The sequence below is a fragment of the Pseudophryne corroboree genome, chromosome 5, assembly GCF_028390025.1.
Source record: "Pseudophryne corroboree isolate aPseCor3 chromosome 5, aPseCor3.hap2, whole genome shotgun sequence".
Taxonomy (NCBI): domain Eukaryota; kingdom Metazoa; phylum Chordata; class Amphibia; order Anura; family Myobatrachidae; genus Pseudophryne; species Pseudophryne corroboree.
This window is the reverse complement of record NC_086448.1, coordinates 619,547,085-619,565,556: the sequence shown is the minus strand read 5'-3', so window position 1 is coordinate 619,565,556 and position 18,472 is coordinate 619,547,085.

Sequence of the window (18,472 nt, the reverse complement as noted above, 5' to 3'; positions counted from 1 at the left end):
ATATGTAGTCTATATGCTATGCAGAGAGCCCCTGACTGTCACTTACCTGATAAAGGCTGAAGCAGTGCCTCCTCTCCACTTAAGGGACAGGCAGCTGTCACACGTGGGTCTCTATCTCTAATGTCTCTCTTCTCCACCTCCTAGTTATTGCGTGCCGCTCCTCCTCGGTTAGTCTTTGCAGGGGGAGGGTTAGACTTTGCTCTTGGTGTGACATCATCATGTCACACCAAGCAGCTACCCGTGGACTTAAAGCAGCGCAATGGGGAGGCGGAGCTCAGGACAGGACTCAGAGCTGCTAGTCTCCTCCTGGATTTGACTGGGCAGGCGGCGACAGCGGAAGTATATTTAAAATTTTTGTGATATGGCCAATGGGTGGTCCCGGCCCGGTGCACACCTGGACCCCTTTTAGTTTTGCCGGGCACGGTCATCGAGAGAGGGGGAGAGGCGGGACACGCTCTTCATGCTGCTGGTGCCGCTACCCACTGCCTGACATTCAGTGAAGGGCAGAGGCTGCGGCAGCTACAGTGCACATCAGCAAGGTAGCAGAGCGGGGAGAGCGCCTCTCTGTCCCAGCGCTTCCCTGCTTTGCAGGACCTTGCTGAGCGGGTAGCGCCGGGCCTGCCTCTAAGGCTGGGTACACTAGAACGATATTTCAACATGTCTGGCTGTGTGTACAGGCGACCCGCTGACAGCCTGTTGACGTCACAGCAGTGGGCAGAAATTCAAATGCCTGCCCAGTTGTGATGACTGCACAGACATATCTAATGGCCAACTGGTTACTGTGTATGCTTACCTAATCGGCTGCTCTGTTGGCGTGACGGGCAGTGTGTAGTGTAGCGTGTAACCAGCCTTAGGGGTCTATTTACTAAGCCTTAGATGGAGATAAAGTGGACGGAGATAAAGTACGAGCCAACCAGCTCCTAACTGCCATTTTTCAAACCCATCCTGTGACATGGCAGTTAGGAGTTGATTGGCTGGTACTTCCGCTCTGTCCACTTTATTGTTTCAAGGCTTAGTAAATAGACCCATTAGAGTTGATTGTAGCCCTACTATAAATATCATAAAACTTGAAACGTGTTTGTGGTAGGAACCAAATGCATCATTGGAGAGTACCGGACACCTCCAGAAGGAAGAAGAGGTATCCAGAGCTCCTATCTTCATTTATTTTCCATGGCCCTCATTCCGAGTTGATCGCTCGGTATTTTTCATCGCATCGCAGTGAAATTCCGCTTAGTACGCATGCGCAATATTCGCACTGCGACTGCGCCAAGTAATTTTACAATGGAGATAGTATTTTTACTCACGGCTTTTTCATCGCTCCGGCGATCGTAATGTGATTGACAGGAAATGGGTGTTACTGGGCGGAAACAGGCCGTTTTATGGGCGTGCGGGAAAAAACGCTACAGTTTCCGGAAAAAACGCAGGAGTGGCCGGGGAAACGGGGGAGTGTCTGGGCGAACGCTGGGTGTGTTTGTGACGTCAAAACAGGAACGACAAGCACTGAACTGATCGCACAGGCAGAGTAAGTCTGGAGCTACTCTGAAACTGCTAAGTAGTTAGTAATCGCAATATTGCGAATACATCGGTCGCAATTTTAAGAAGCTAAGATTCACTCCCAGTAGGCGGCGGCTTAGCGTGTGTAACTCAGCTAAAATCGCCTTGCGAGCGATCAACTCGGAATGAGGGCCCATGTCCTAAAACATCTTACTTCTGGTAGGAAGCTGTCATCAATAAATGGAATCCATTACATGAATATACATTATTTTGAGAGGTACATTTCAATAAGCATATATTTACTTTAGAGGTGATCATAAGAGATTGTGCCGTTTACAGTACTAGTAAATTATGATTTGATGAAAAATGGGTAATATAGTACTGTAAGCAACTAATTTCACCATATAGGGGGAGATTCAAATGTTTGAAAAGTCGGTTGGGAGTCTGTTTTTTCCTGTCTATTAGATAGGAAAAAACAGACTCCCAACTGACTTTTCAAACATTTGAATCTCCCCCATTGAATATTTGTATTACTCACAAACATGTAAAGAAATTTGTCTTTTACTATCAATAACAGATATTGTTATTACACTTTTTGCGGTCTACTGATAACTCTGGAAAGTTTCTAACACAATACGTACACAATGGGAGAATGTAATAGCGTGCATGAACCAGGAAGTGCGGTGTGCTGTCCTTGCAAGGGCAGCAAGGCCCTCTGGACATTGTTAGATGTTGCCCTATTGTTGCTGGTTGTGAAAAGGCCCCTATAACAGTTCAAGCTTCAGGGCCCCAAAAATGTGCCACTGGGTGTCGCTCAGTGCCGTAACTAGACATTTTAGCGCTGTGTGCAAGAAACGGCATCAGCGCCCCCACTTTATGTAAAACAGGGGCAGTGCACGCCGTAGGTGCGCGCCCAAAATATAGGGGCATGGCTTCATGGTAAAGGGGTGTGGCCACAAAATAATACCAGTTCATATTACGGTGCACAGTAGTCTCCATTATTCAAATTACACTGCACAGTAGCGCCACTATACCAGGTAGAGCCCTTTTTACACATTACGTCAGACAGAGTCCCCTTTTTTTACACATTATGGCAGACAGAGTCCCCTTTTTAACACACAGTATGGCAGACAGCGCCCCCTTTTTACACATTATGGCAGACAGCGTACCCCTTTTTACATATTACAGCAGACAGCGTGCCCCTTTTTACATATTACAGCAGACAGCGTGCCCCTTTTTACACATTACTATCCAGAGGGTATGGCAGTGAATGGGAGAGGAAGATGAGAAGAAGGAGCAGGGGGGGGGGGGGGGGGTGGAGGGAGAGCTTCGTTCACATACCTGCCGCCAGAATCACTGAACTTACAGCTAGCCGGCAATGAAGTTTTAAGTCAGCCCAGCGCAATCAAGTACGCTGCGGCTGCCCTAAATAATACAGCGCTGGCTGCAGTGTCGGTGCCGAGCTGCCTGTGGAGGAGGGAAGGCTGCAGCCGCTGCAGAGCTCGAGCTGCGTCCGGAGGTGGATGAGACTCGTGGGCCAGGAGGAGGCGGAGTATGCAGGCATACAGTTGCGGCGCTGTCCACGGAAATGTATGTAGTGGTGTGCCCAGTGGCGATGCAGCTGAGCGCACATCTACATACCTGACAGCGAGCAGCGCTGTAGATGACGGGACCGGGGCAGCGTATTAAAAGAATAGCACAATGTGGCCCTGCGGGTGCTGCCGGCAGGTCCTGCGCCCACAGCGCATATGCGCTGTGTGCAAGGCCCCGCCGTCACACACCTAGTTACGGCACTGGTGTCGCTATCTCAGTCGCGCTCAAAAAATGAACGTTATGGTAAGAACTTACCGTTGATAACGTGATTTCTCTTATGTCCACAGGTATCCACAGGATAACATTGGGATATTGTCGAGCGACAGCGAAAATGGCACCAACACGGTCACGAGCTTTCTGGCCTCCCAGGATGCATTGGGGCCTCCACTATATAGTCCCGCCCACTGATTCAGTCAGATCAGTTCTTTCCACAGTGATTATAGGCAGGAACATTAGGTAGAGACCTGTACAGGCGATAAGAACACACATGCACACCCTTCCATACAAGAAGGAAGAGGTTTTTAGTGTTTGTCTAGATCCTCAAATCAGATGCGTACGGGTGGGATCCCTGTGGATACCTGTGGACATAAGAGAAATCACGTTATCAACGGTAAGTTCTTACCATAACGTTCATTTCTCTGGCTGGGTCCACAGGATTATCCACAGGATAACATTGGGATTCCCAAAGCCATTTTAGTGGTGGGGACGCTCCTGATTGCACAGGAGGACCTTTCGCCCGAAGTCTGCGTCATGAGAGGCAAAAGTATCCAAGGCATAATGTCTGATGAATGTGTTTATGGGAGACCATGTGGCTGCCTTACATATCTGTTCTGCTGATGCACCCTGTTGTGCTGCCCAAGAAGGACCTACCTTACGTGTAGAGTGTGCAGAAACATTAGCCGGAATAGGGAGATCTGCATGAGAATAAGCTTCAGATATTACCATTCGGAGCCATCTCGCCAGCGTCTGTTTACTAGCAGGCCAACCTCTCCTATGGAATCCGTAGAGGATGAAGAGGGAATCTGTTTTCCTGATGGCACTAGTACGATCTATGTGGATTTTTAAAGACCGGACCACGTCCAGTGACGCTTCTCCCGCAGATAGTCCCGATACCTGAAAAGCTGGGACTACAATCTCTTCATTCAGGTGAAACTTTGACACCACCTTTGGAAGATAACTAGATCTCGTTCTGAGAACTGCTCTGTCTGGAAAAAAACTTAGTAAAGGAGACTTACATGATAATGCTCCTAAATCTGACACTCTTCTGGCTGACGCCATTGCCAGTAAAAAAAGAACTTTAACCGTTAACCACTTAAGATCTGCTCTCTCAAGTGGTTCAAACAAAGGACCCTGGAGAAATTTAAGAACTAAATTCAAATCCCAGGGAGCTGCAGGAGGAACAAATGGAGGTTGAATATGTACTACTCCTTGGAAAAAAGTACGTACATCCTGTAGGTCAGCAATCTTCTGCTGAAACCATACAGTCAACGCTGAGACTTGCACCCTCAAGGAAGCAACCTTCAACCCCTTATCCAATCCTGCCTGCAGAAAATCCAAAATTCTAGCTACTTTAAAGGCTCTTGGATTGTAATTTTTTCCAGAACGCCAATGAATATAGGCTTGCCATATTCTATGATATACACGGGCCGAAGAAGGCTTTCTTGCTCTAAGCATGGTTTGGATTACTTGCTTTGAAAATCCTTTAGCCTCTAAGATAGAGGTTTCAACAGCCACGCCGTCAAAGACAGGCGATCCAGATGACTGTGACAACAAGGACCCTGCATTAACAGATCTGAACGTTGAGGGAGCAGTATCGGTGCTTCCACGGACATTCTCCACAGATCTGTGTACCAATGCCTTCTTGGCCAAGCTGGAGCTATTAGAATGATTGCTCCTTTTGCCTGTTTTATCTTTCTCACTACTCTGGGTAACAGAGATATTGGAGGGAACAGATATGCCAGCTGAAACCTCCATTCTACTGACAGTGCGTCTACCAGGACTGCTCCTGGGTCCCTTGTTCTTGATCCGTACCTCGGAACTTTGTTGTTTAGACGAGACGCCATAAGGTTTATCTCCGGTAGCCCCATCTGTTCACCAGTGTTTGAAACACTTCTGGGTGTAGTGCCCATTCGGTTTCCTGAATGGTGTGCCGACTGAGAAAATCCGCTTCCCAATTTAGTACACCCGGGACAAATACTGCTGACAATGCTGGGAGATGGAGTTCTGCCCACTTTATAATGGGAGTTACTTCCTCCATCAGACTCTTGCTGTGAGTCCCTCCTTGATGATTTAGGTATGCTACTGCCGTCGCATTGTCTGAGCGGATCTGGACTGGTCTTCCTTGTAGATTGTCCTTTGCCTGAACTAGGGCCAAGTAAATGGCTCTTATTTCTAACAGATTTATCGGCAGGCGACTTTCCCTTGCGGTCCATTTTCCCTGGAACCATAGGCTTTCGTGTACCGCCCCCCAACCTTGCAGGCTGGCATCTGTCGTCAGGACTTGCCACTCTTTTATCCAAAAGGGACTCCCCTTGTTTAAATGGTCTGTCTGTAGCCACCATGCTAGAGACGTTTTTACATTTACTGGAATCTTTATCATCTGCTTCTTTATTGTTTGATGATTTCCGTTCCATTTTGTCAAAATGAGATGCTGCAATGGTCTGGAGTGGAATTGCGCATATTCCACCATGTCGAACGTTGATACCATCAGCCCCAACAGCCGCATTGCTGCATGGACTGACATTGTCTGGGCTTGCAACGCTTCCTGAGCCATGACCTGCACCTTGACTATTTTCTTCTCTGGTAAGAGAACTCTCTGTAGGTCTGAATCCAATATGGCTCCCAAATGAACCATCCGCTGTGATGGATTCAGGGACGACTTCTCCCAATTTATGAGCCACCCGTGTCTCTGTAAACAAACTATCGTCTGTTGGAGATGGCTCAACAGTAAATCTTGCGACTGTGCTAAGATTAATAGGTCGTCTAGGTATGGGAATATCCTTATCCCTTGTTTGCGCAGACAAGCTGCCATAACCACCATGATCTTGGTAAACACCCTGGGTGCTGTAGCTAGCCCGAAGGGCAGAGCTTGGAACTGGAAGTGTTCCTTGAGGATGGCAAACCTGAGGTAACACTGATGTGATAGTGCTATAGGCACATGTAGGTAAGCATCCCGCACATCCAGAGATACCATATAGTCTCCCGGTTTCATAGCCAACATTATGGAGAGTAACGTCTCCATGTGGAACTTCGGGATCCATATGTAATTGTTCAACATCTTCAGATTTAGAATTGGTCGATATGACCCATTTGGTTTCTGGATTAGAAACAGATTGGAGTAATTGCCCTGTCCCTTTTGTGATGGAGGTACTGGGACAATCACACCTGACTGCAGTAATTTTTGGACTGCTTCTTGCAGGGCATTGGCCTTCGACTCTATACGAGACGGGCTGGTGCAAAAAAATCTTTGAGGAGGCTGCCTCCTGAATGGGAACCCATACCCCTGAGATACTACCTTCTGCACCCAGGCATCTGATGTTGACTGTTGCCATGTGTGTGCAAATTGCAGTAGTCGGCCCCCAACCCTGGAATCCTCCAGGCGGAGGCCCGTCTCTTCAGGCTGAGGGCTTTTGTTCAGGTTTGGAAGCTGGCTTTTTGCTAGCCCACTGCTTCTTACCCCTGGATTTAAACTGGGGTTGTTTAGGCTCCTCTTTACCTTTCGCTTTGCTTTGCCAGCGAAATGAGCGAAATTTTAAACCCTTGGACTTAGGGTTGTAGGTAGCCGGAAATCTGACCTTCTTCGATTCAGCCTCTGACTCTAGGATATCCGATAAAGGTTTTCCAAATAATATATTACCCATGAAAGGCAATGCTTCCAATTCCTTCTTGGACTCCGCATCTGCCTTCCAGGTCCGTAGCCAGACTGCTCTGCGAGCGACTACTGCCAGGGCTGAAGCTTTAGAAGCAACAGTGCCTACATCAATGGCTGCTTCTTCTAAATACTGGGCAGATTGTCTTAAACGGCAAAGACGATCCTCTTGCTCCCTAGTAGGAGAGGGGATGTCATTCTCTAGTTCCTCTATCCATTCGCCCATTGCCTTTGCTACCCAGGCCGAAGCCATAGCAGGTCTTACCACTGCACCCACAAGATAAAAAATATTTTTCAATAGGCTCTCTACCCTCCTGTCTGTGACATCATTCAAAGAGGTAGATGACAGTGGCAAAGCAGATTTGTGCACGAGTCGCAGAACATGTGCATCTACTTTTGGAGGAACTTCTCTCTTCGAACAATCTCCAGCAGGAAATGGATAATAAGAATCCCATCTCCTAGGAATCTTATACTTTTTACCGGGCGCTGCCCAAGACTCATCCATCATTTCCGTCAACTCCTCTGACGCTGGAAATTCAGCTTTCACTGACTTTGTTCGTTTGAATACAGGTGCTTTTGCTTTTAACGCTGTCTTGGCTGGTTCTTCCAGAGAAAGCACAGCCTTTACTGCATTAATGAGTTCAGCTACATCATCTGAACTAAAGCTCTGCGACTGATCATCATACGGAGTTGAATCTATTGTTTCCGCATCATCATCCGATGTATCCTCTTGTGTAGTCTGCCATACAGACGTATCTGTCTTAGTCTTACCTACCCCTTGGTTGCTTGTAGAGGCTACTGGAACCAAACCATAGGAAGGGAGCTGCATGTATGGGTTCATAGTGTAACCTAACCCCTGAGGTGGTGCTACTGGAGCTAACCTGTCCGCTATTGAAGACAGAGTCTTTGCGAACATATTCCATGGTGGCTCTACTGGAGGTTGAACTAACTCCTGTTTTTTACTTCGCTGAAAAGCGAAACAGTTTGCACACAAACCCTCATAAGTGACCAATTGAATCATATCAATTACCCCTGACTTACAAGATAAGCATGTTAGGGCTGTAGGAGTGCTTGACAAATTCTCCTCATCACTTTTGCCGCTCACAGACATTTTTTCTGATATTGACTACACAATTTTGTGACTGAACCACACCCTATAATCAGTATATAGAGGTGAAATCAATCTGACCACAGTGCACCTGATTTGAGGGTCAGAACAGGACTGACATTACACAGAAAAGTCAGCACACATACTAGCAGTCAGTCACATGTTAAAGCATTAGACATTGTCATATGAGAATACAACCTCCGTAATAACTTATACATAAGTAGGAAATTTGTACTTCTGTTTAACTGGTTCTTTTTCAACATAACATGCAGAAAACACAGTAATATACAGGTCTCATATGCAATAGGTACTAAAAATTAACAGTGCACACTAAGAAGTAGAAGGAATTTTTAGTACTGTATACCCTGCCTCCAGGGAGCGGGATACAGGGAGACTCACCACACTTCCATATCCAAGCAAAGACGCTCGAAAGACGCTGAGTGGATTCAGATGCTACTGGTGTACACTGCCGCTCTTGGTAACTGATAACGGACACGGACGCTCACCAACGGACACGGACGCTGAGCGACTCCACGTGCATGCAGACACTAAAGGCCTGCGACACTAAAGGTCTGGGCGGGTTTATATCCAGTGTACACAACCGCAGCGTCTAAGCTGCGACCGAGTACCCTCGTGGTAGCGTCTGAGCCGGAAGTGAGGTTATTCAGTTCATGAAACGAGAGACCCGCGGGAACTGGCCATGAACTCGGAGGAGGGACGGCCAGGAGAGCGTCTGAAACCCCCTGTTGACTTAAACTCCCAGGATCGCGGCCTCACCTAGTCCTGGCGCCTATGATCCCCGGAGCGTAGCGCTGTCACACTCGAGATGTTCGGCGCATCAACACGCTGTTTGTAGTCTCCACCAAATCAGCGTAGCTGTGTCCTGACCCCTCTAGTAAGAGGAAGTCCATATACTCACTGTCTCCCCATGCTCCGGCCACAGCCTGGTAACGTCTGCTGGACCTGCTAGAACATCCGACACAGACGCCCGTCGAGACAGCACTGTACCGCGAAGGTAAGCGTTGTTGCGACCCGGTGGGGAGTTGTTGGAGCGACTCTTTCTAATACACGTTTAAGACGCTGTTAAGAGAAGTCGCTCAAACAAAAACAGTAAGTCTATAAAAATAAAGTAATGAAAACTTGAGGCTGCTTTCACAGCAGCCCTGTGACCATGCGGCTTCCTGCCGCACCAAGCAAAAAACTGATCTGACTGAATCAGTGGGCGGGACTATATAGTGGAGGCCCCAATGCATCCTGGGAGGCCAGAAAGCTCGTGACCGTGTTGGTGCCATTTTCGCTGTCGCTCGACAATATCCCAATGTTATCCTGTGGATAATCCTGTGGACCCAGCCAGAGAAATATTGGATTTCTGAATATTTTGGATTTCTGAATATTTTGGATATCAGATATGGGAAACTCCACCTGTATTAAATGTTAAGTTTTCAAATCTTTCGTCATATTAAATGATAAAAGTGCCCTTTTCTCCTAAAATATTCAGGAAAGGAACTCTAAGATAAATAAGGTTGATCCTAGATGGAAGAGGATGGTTGGGGAACAAGAGATAGCAATAGTTACAGGCTTGAGCTGCATGAGGGAAGGGAACAGCCCAAACAAATAGGACTGTTTATATTAAGGAACGTAAAATCATAGAATTTGATGGCAGATAAGAACAACTTGGGCAATCTAGTCTGCCTAAATACAGGTATGTGCACACATATACATACAAGGTTTTATTTTATTGGGAGCCTATCAACCTACCAGTATATTTTTGGAGTGTGGGAGGAAGCCAGAGTACCACACCCTATAATCAGTATATAGAGGTGAAATCAATCTGACCACAGTGCACCTGATTTGAGGGTCAGAACAGGACTGACATTACACAGAAAAGTCAGCACACATACTAGCAGTCAGTCACATGTTAAAGCATTAGACATTGTCATATGAGAATACAACCTCCGTAATAACTTATACATAAGTAGGAAATTTGTACTTCTGTTTAACTGGTTCTTTTTCAACATAACATGCAGAAAACACAGTAATATACAGGTCTCATATGCAATAGGTACTAAAAATTAACAGTGCACACTAAGAAGTAGAAGGAATTTTTAGTACTGTATACCCTGCCTCCAGGGAGCGGGATACAGGGAGACTCACCACACTTCCATATCCAAGCAAAGACGCTCGAAAGACGCTGAGTGGATTCAGATGCTACTGGTGTACACTGCCGCTCTTGGTAACTGATAACGGACACGGACGCTCACCAACGGACACGGACGCTGAGCGACTCCACGTGCATGCAGACACTAAAGGCCTGCGACACTAAAGGTCTGGGCGGGTTTATATCCAGTGTACACAACCGCAGCGTCTAAGCTGCGACCGAGTACCCTCGTGGTAGCGTCTGAGCCGGAAGTGAGGTTATTCAGTTCATGAAACGAGAGACCCGCGGGAACTGGCCATGAACTCGGAGGAGGGACGGCCAGGAGAGCGTCTGAAACCCCCTGTTGACTTAAACTCCCAGGATCGCGGCCTCACCTAGTCCTGGCGCCTATGATCCCCGGAGCGTAGCGCTGTCACACTCGAGATGTTCGGCGCATCAACACGCTGTTTGTAGTCTCCACCAAATCAGCGTAGCTGTGTCCTGACCCCTCTAGTAAGAGGAAGTCCATATACTCACTGTCTCCCCATGCTCCGGCCACAGCCTGGTAACGTCTGCTGGACCTGCTAGAACATCCGACACAGACGCCCGTCGAGACAGCACTGTACCGCGAAGGTAAGCGTTGTTGCGACCCGGTGGGGAGTTGTTGGAGCGACTCTTTCTAATACACGTTTAAGACGCTGTTAAGAGAAGTCGCTCAAACAAAAACAGTAAGTCTATAAAAATAAAGTAATGAAAACTTGAGGCTGCTTTCACAGCAGCCCTGTGACCATGCGGCTTCCTGCCGCACCAAGCAAAAAACTGATCTGACTGAATCAGTGGGCGGGACTATATAGTGGAGGCCCCAATGCATCCTGGGAGGCCAGAAAGCTCGTGACCGTGTTGGTGCCATTTTCGCTGTCGCTCGACAATATCCCAATGTTATCCTGTGGATAATCCTGTGGACCCAGCCAGAGAAATATTGGATTTCTGAATATTTTGGATTTCTGAATATTTTGGATATCAGATATGGGAAACTCCACCTGTATTAAATGTTAAGTTTTCAAATCTTTCGTCATATTAAATGATAAAAGTGCCCTTTTCTCCTAAAATATTCAGGAAAGGAACTCTAAGATAAATAAGGTTGATCCTAGATGGAAGAGGATGGTTGGGGAACAAGAGATAGCAATAGTTACAGGCTTGAGCTGCATGAGGGAAGGGAACAGCCCAAACAAATAGGACTGTTTATATTAAGGAACGTAAAATCATAGAATTTGATGGCAGATAAGAACAACTTGGGCAATCTAGTCTGCCTAAATACAGGTATGTGCACACATATACATACAAGGTTTTATTTTATTGGGAGCCTATCAACCTACCAGTATATTTTTGGAGTGTGGGAGGAAGCCAGAGTACCCGGAGGAAACCCACACAAACATAAGAATATACAAACACCACATAGTTAGGGCCATGGTGAGAGGGAGAGAGAGACTGAGGATGTGAGAGAGAGGGAGAAAGAGACTGATGGCGTGTGAGTGTGTGTGTGTGTGAGTGTGTGTGTGTGTGTGTGTGTGTGTGTGTGTGTGTGTGTGTGTGTGTGTGTGTGTGTGTGTGTGAGAGAGAGAGAGAGACTGAGGGTGAGAGATAGAGGGGAAGAGAGAGAGAGACTAAGGGTGCATGAGAGAGAGAGACTGAGACTGAGGGGTCTATTTACTAAGACTTGGATGGAGATAAAGTGCATGGAGATGTAAGTACCAGCCAATCAGGTCCTAACTGCCATGTTACAGGCTGTGTTTGAAAAATGACAGTTAGGAGCTCATTGGCTGGTACTTTATCTCCATCCAAGGCTTAGTAAATAGACCCCTAAGGCTGGGTACACACTGGAGTGACGTTGCACCAAAATGCCGTTTTGGTGCGACATATCGCTTACATCATGCAGTGTGTACCCAGTACTGCATGCTCCCGTGGTCACATGCAACAGATGTACAGCAAAAAGTCTGTAAAACACCTACAGCGCATGCATTTTTCTGACTACATCCGCTGTAGTGTACAGGATTGCTGACCTTAGGAACGGAGAGGCAAAACCATGGCAAAACCATGGGCATTCCTGAGTGATGGCAGGGAGTCAGGATGATATGGAATGGTCACTGGTATGTCCATGCAATCGGCTGCATTCTCAGGCGCAGTACTGCAGCCACGGATACCATGTTTAGCTGGATCGCATCAATATGCACATGAGTGATACAAAAATTAGTCATTAGAGTATCTCCATATCTTTCAAACAAGAAATTTATATACTAGCGTGTAGTTCAGTGGTTCCTAAACTGGGGTGCATCGGGGCACTTGCAGGGGTGATTTAGATTGGTGATCCAGGACCAATTCAATTATTTATGGTCAATGTAATAGGCAAAACCAGTGCTGGTGGCTTCCATTCATAAACATGTGGACAAACAGAAATGAATCCTGTCCCTCACCACACAACTGAACCCAAGGATGACAAATAAACACAATTTACTTAATAAAAAAAATAAAAATCTAAATTTCTCAATAAGAAACTATTTGCCCAAGGGTGACGTAAACTTCTGAAACTCTATGGCGCCATGATTCAGAAAAGTTTGGGAACCACAGCTGTAATTGTTTTTCTCCATATCTCTTTGTGTTTATGATAGATAATTTTAGTAAATAATAATAAAAATGTATATGGGCATATGGAATAATGGGGCAGATGTATTAAGCCTGGAGAAATGATAAAGCAGTGATAAGTGGAAGGTGATAACGCACCAGCCAATCATTATGGGTTTTAAAAATGACAGTTAGGAGCTGATTGGCTGGTGAGTTATCACCTTCCACTTATCACTGCTTTATCACTTCTTTATCACTTCTCCAGGCTTAATATCTCTGCCCCACTGCACTCACTGCTTATGCATCAGGCAGTTTTTAGCTCAACACATATCTTTTTGATTTTGTCTTTTTAAATTCAAAATAAAGGCAGTAGAGACAACATAGATGGATGGAGAAAGCTAGTGAGACAATTTTGGAGGAACACCCCTCCCCCCAAAAAACAAAAAAAACAAAACAAAAACACAATCTTAAAGCATGCAACTCACATATACAGTCAAGCAAATGCGAACAAGCTAAACATTAAGATGCATGTCTTTACTATGACACAAATTGGGAAATCGTATTGAATTCTATATCAGGCATATATACAGGTTACATCTGTAATTGCAGATATAGGTGCTTTTACTGGGTATTAAAACACAGGGGATAAGGATTTATGTAATCAACTTTAATCTGTTACGGTTTGTAAATTAACTAAGAAAAAGCTTTACAGGTTTTTTTTTTTTTTTACACATTCAAGAATATTTTGTATTGATACTGATTTCAGCATTTAAGCAAATACAAAATGAAAATAAATACTATTAATACTGTATATATGCAAAACAGGGCGATAGGCCTTTTGAAAGGACTCAGACTGAGATGCATCTGTTTTGGTACTGTACAGGACAGTCACTGCAGAGAAATGGCCACTAGGGGGAAGCATAACAAAAAGCTGTGACCTCAGGAATATGTAGCTACACATGGAATCCCATAAAGCCCCAGTCAAATACATTACAAAGGTGCCCAGCTTAAAAATGTAAGGTCTGATTCTGAGTTAGGAATAAAGCAAGAAAGGGCATGTAACTGTGCACCTGGATAAAACCATGATACACTGCAGGTGGGGCAGATGCAAAATGTGCAGAGAGATTGAGATTTGGTAGAGGTGTGTCCAAACTCAATCTACATTACAGTATAACTCAAAGCTTCCAAGTATTTGTGGGCAATGTGTAAAATCGGACAGTATTTACCTTGCATGCAAGACAATGTATTTGCACCCCAGCATTGCAACATGTTCTTTCCAGGTGCTCGGTTACTTGCTCTTTCTTGCTTTATTCCCAGCTCGTAATCAGGGCCATAGATTTTTTTCTTTCTTAAACTGTCAGTGATCTGTCTACGAAAGCACTCAGAAAGGGTCCCAGCAACAGCCGACCCGCCTGCTCAACTTGTTTATTATAGTGCAGTGGTTCTCAAACTCGGTCCTCAGGACCCCACACAGTTCACATTGCTCACTGATACATTTGAAAAGATCCACAGGTGGAGCTGATTATTTCATTTGCAATTCTGTCAGGAGACCTGGAAAACATGACCTGTTTGGGGTCCTGAGGACCGAGTTTGAGAACCTGTTATAGTGTATCACCACAAATATTAAAACAGTGTATTGCAGTCAAATTTGAATATATGTAGTGGGAAAATATGTATTGCTGACTTGTAGTTTAGTTAAATAAAAATGTACTATGAACTTTCTTATATCTTTGTCATTCCATAGATCTATAGTAAAAAGATAGTCAATAGGTCGACCCCAAATTATCAACATGCAAAAGGTCAACAGGGTTAAAAGGTTTACATGGAAAAAGTAGAAGGTCAACAGGTACAAAAGATTAACATTGTCCAAAGGGCATGAAAATGGTCGACAATTATTATTTTTTTTTTAGGGGTTTGTATCAGTGACGTGCGGTGAGGTCACTGGTTGGGGAGGCACTGGCAGCTAACAAGCCCCCCCCCCCCGAAAAAAAAAAAAGTGTGGTCCCCCAACACATCAGTAAATCCAGCACTAGGCAGAACCAGCCAGGGGGAGTAATGCCATAGCAGGGGAGACACTCAGTGTGGTGTCCCCCTGCCATAACATTAATCTGCCCCCCCAGCCAGTCAGCCCAGGGTTGGAATTCCTCGGAAAGTGGGAACCCCAAAAAATAAAAATGGGGCCCCCCCTCCCGAGCAATAACCAGCACTGGGCTGATAGCCCAGTGCTATGCCCCGCACCCCTGGTGGCGGTGGGTGCGGGGGTTCATTGTGTGTTAATATTGTTCTTTACAGGTGGCCTACAGGTCCCAGCAAGCCTGCCACAGCATGCTGGCACTTGGAGAACCACAAGTGCCAGCATGCCCGGACATAAAGGGCCTGCTGGCACCTGTAGTCCACCTGCAAAGAATAGTAATATTGTTCTTTACAGGTAGCCTACAGGTCCCAGCAAGCCTGCCCCAGCATGCTGGCACTTGGAGAACCACAAGTGCCAGCATGCCCGGACATAAAGGTCCCGCTGGCACCTGTAGTCCACCTGTAAAGAAAATATTAAAATAAAACACCACACGTCTTGAAAATAAGCTTTATTAAACTGGGTCTTCACCTGGGGGCGGCGGTCTTTAAGCTCTTTTGCGTGGCCGCCGCCTTCCCAGGGCTTCCGGCGTCTTCACCTGGGGGGCGCCACCCCCCCCAGGGCTTCCAGCATCTTCACCTGGTGGGCGGCGGATGCTAAGCTCTTTTGCATAGCCGCCGCCCAGACAGGACTTCCGGCGTCTTCTCTCTTCAGGAGCTTTTCACTGCTCCTCCTCCGCCGTCGGACTGACTCTCCTCCGCCTCGCGCTGACTTATATAAGTCAGCCGGAGGGGGCGGGGCGATGACGCGGCGAGCCGTGATTGGCTCGCGGCGGCCATCTTGAATTTCAAAAATGACGCTGAGGCGCCATTTTTGAAACTGGAACCGCTCCGCTGCCAAACTCTGCAGGATAAAGGTAAATTTCCGCCGCCGCACCGCCGCCGCAACCCGCCACCCGCACCGCCGCCTCCCGCACCACCGCCGCATCCCGCCGCCCGCACCATCGCCGCATCCAGCCGCCCGCACCTCCTCCGCCAGCGTCGCCGACACAGTGATTGACAGCGGATCCAGTGACGGATCCGCTGGCCAATCACTGTGGCCTCACTGACAGGGACGTGCTTTCATAGGTTGAAAGCACGTCCCTGTAGGAAAGCGGCACCACTAATGGTGCCGCTTTCCCATATATTTTCAATGGGCTTTTACAGCCCATGGCTAGTCCCCGCCCGTGCCCGCCCCCCATACTTTCCCCAGTGACAACGGGAGGCAACACGATCGGTGCCTCCCAAACACATACAGAGGGGAGCAATGCAAAGAATAATATTAAGAAGATACATATGACACAGAATATGTGTCATATGCATCTTCTTTGTATTATCTTAATCATTAATGACAGGGGAGGCACTGCCTCCCCTGCCTCCCCTGACTGCACGTCCCTGGTTTGTATAATTTTTATGTTTCACCATATCTGAACCAAATTATCGGAAATGTGTACCCTCGCAGGCTTGCTTTGCTCGCCAAGTGCCTCGCTCTGCTACTGCCGCACTCAGCACATGTTGCTTTTCCCAATTGTAGTCCACTGGGAATGGTAAATGATGAAAAAGTTGAAATGAAAAAAACAAAAATACTTGTGTCGACCATACGTGTGTTGACCACTTTCATGCTGACATTTTGAACCTGTCGACCTTAATCACTGTCTACCTTTTACCTGTCGACCTTTTGAACCTGTTTACATTTTGCAAGTCGACAATTTGGGGTCGACCTATTGACTATAGATCTATTAACCGGATACCGTTTTAAAGAGCATAGAATATTCTGGGTCTGTCTATCTAATCTATCTGTCTATGTAATCTAATCTAATCTAATCTAATCTATCTATCTATCTATCTATCTATCTATCTATCTATCTATCTATCTATCTATCTATCTATCATTGTATGTATGTATGTTCCAGCATAACTCTGGAATGCCTTGAGCAATTTACACCAAACTTGGTACACATATGATTTAGAAAAAAAGCAATTGTTTCCCCAGCACCCTGAATGATAACAGTAACCAGATATAAATCCCACATGATAATAGAATTCAGAGATCTTCGTTACACATATTTGCGCAAATGTGTGGTTAAGCCCCAAAGCCGCATCAAGGCCTCTCTGTATATTTGGGGTCCCTAGCGCTATATCTAGGTGCAGGGTGTGGCACCCCAAAACACCAGAATGAGCCAGAAAGCCCAGCGTGGCACACCAGTGTAAAAAACTATAGTGTTAATAAATTAGTATTTAGGAAGCCGAAGCTATAGAGGGGGTGATACAAACATGAAATGTAATTAAAATAGAGAAATAGTGTTAGAAAATTAATAAGTGAAAAGTGTTAATAGAATGTAAAGGTATGCCACACTAAAGCCATCCAGCTCAGCCAGTCCAGAGGCACCACACCTCACACCTCCATTACCCCAATCTGGGTCTAATATTAACCAGCAAGGAGCCACATGATAATGGCTCCTTACTAAAATATGTCTAAGCTAAGAGCTACCTACCTTGGAGCAACCCCATAATGCTCCATGTGGCATGTCAGGGCCTGCACCTCCTCCTAATGCAGGAACCTCTCTGCCTCTCACAACAGACATATAGATTGGTAAATGCTCAATTAGCTTAGTGATATCATTCAGGTGCTCGAAAGGAAGGGGTATTTCTGAGCAAGAAAAAAAGCAATTGTTTCCCCAGCACCCTGAATGATAACAGTAACCAGATATAAATCCCACATGATAATTGAATTCAGAGATCTTCGTTACACATATTTGCGCAAATGTGTGGTTAAGCCCCAAAGCCGCATCAAGGCCTCTCTGTATATTTGGGGTCCCTAGCGCTATATCTAGGTGCAGGGTGTGGCACCCCAAAACACCAGAATGAGCCAGAAAGCCCAGCGTGGCACACCAGTGTAAAAAACTATAGTGTTAATAAATTAGTATTTAGGAAGCCGAAGCTATAGAGGGGGTGATACAAACATGAAATGTAATTAAAATAGAGAAATAGTGTTAGAAAATTAATAAGTGAAAAGTGTTAATAGAATGTAAAGGTATGCCACACTAAAGCCATCCAGCTCAGCCAGTCCAGAGGCACCACACCTCACACCTCCATTACCCCAATCTGGGTCTAATATTAACCAGCAAGGAGCCACATGATAATGGCTCCTTACTAAAATATGTCTAAGCTAAGAGCTACCTACCTTGGAGCAACCCCATAATGCTCCATGTGGCATGTCAGGGCCTGCACCTCCTCCTAATGCAGGAACCTCTCTGCCTCTCACAACAGACATATAGATTGGTAAATGCTCAATTAGCTTAGTGATATCATTCAGGTGCTCGAAAGGAAGGGGTATTTCTGAGCAAGAAAAAAAGCAATTGTTTCCCCAGCACCCTGAATGATAACAGTAACCAGATATAAATCCCACATGATAATAGAATTCAGAGATCTTCGTTACACATATTTGCGCAAATGTGTGGTTAAGCCCCAAAGCCGCATCAAGGCCTCTCTGTATATTTGGGGTCCCTAGCGCTATATCTAGGTGCAGGGTGTGGCACCCCAA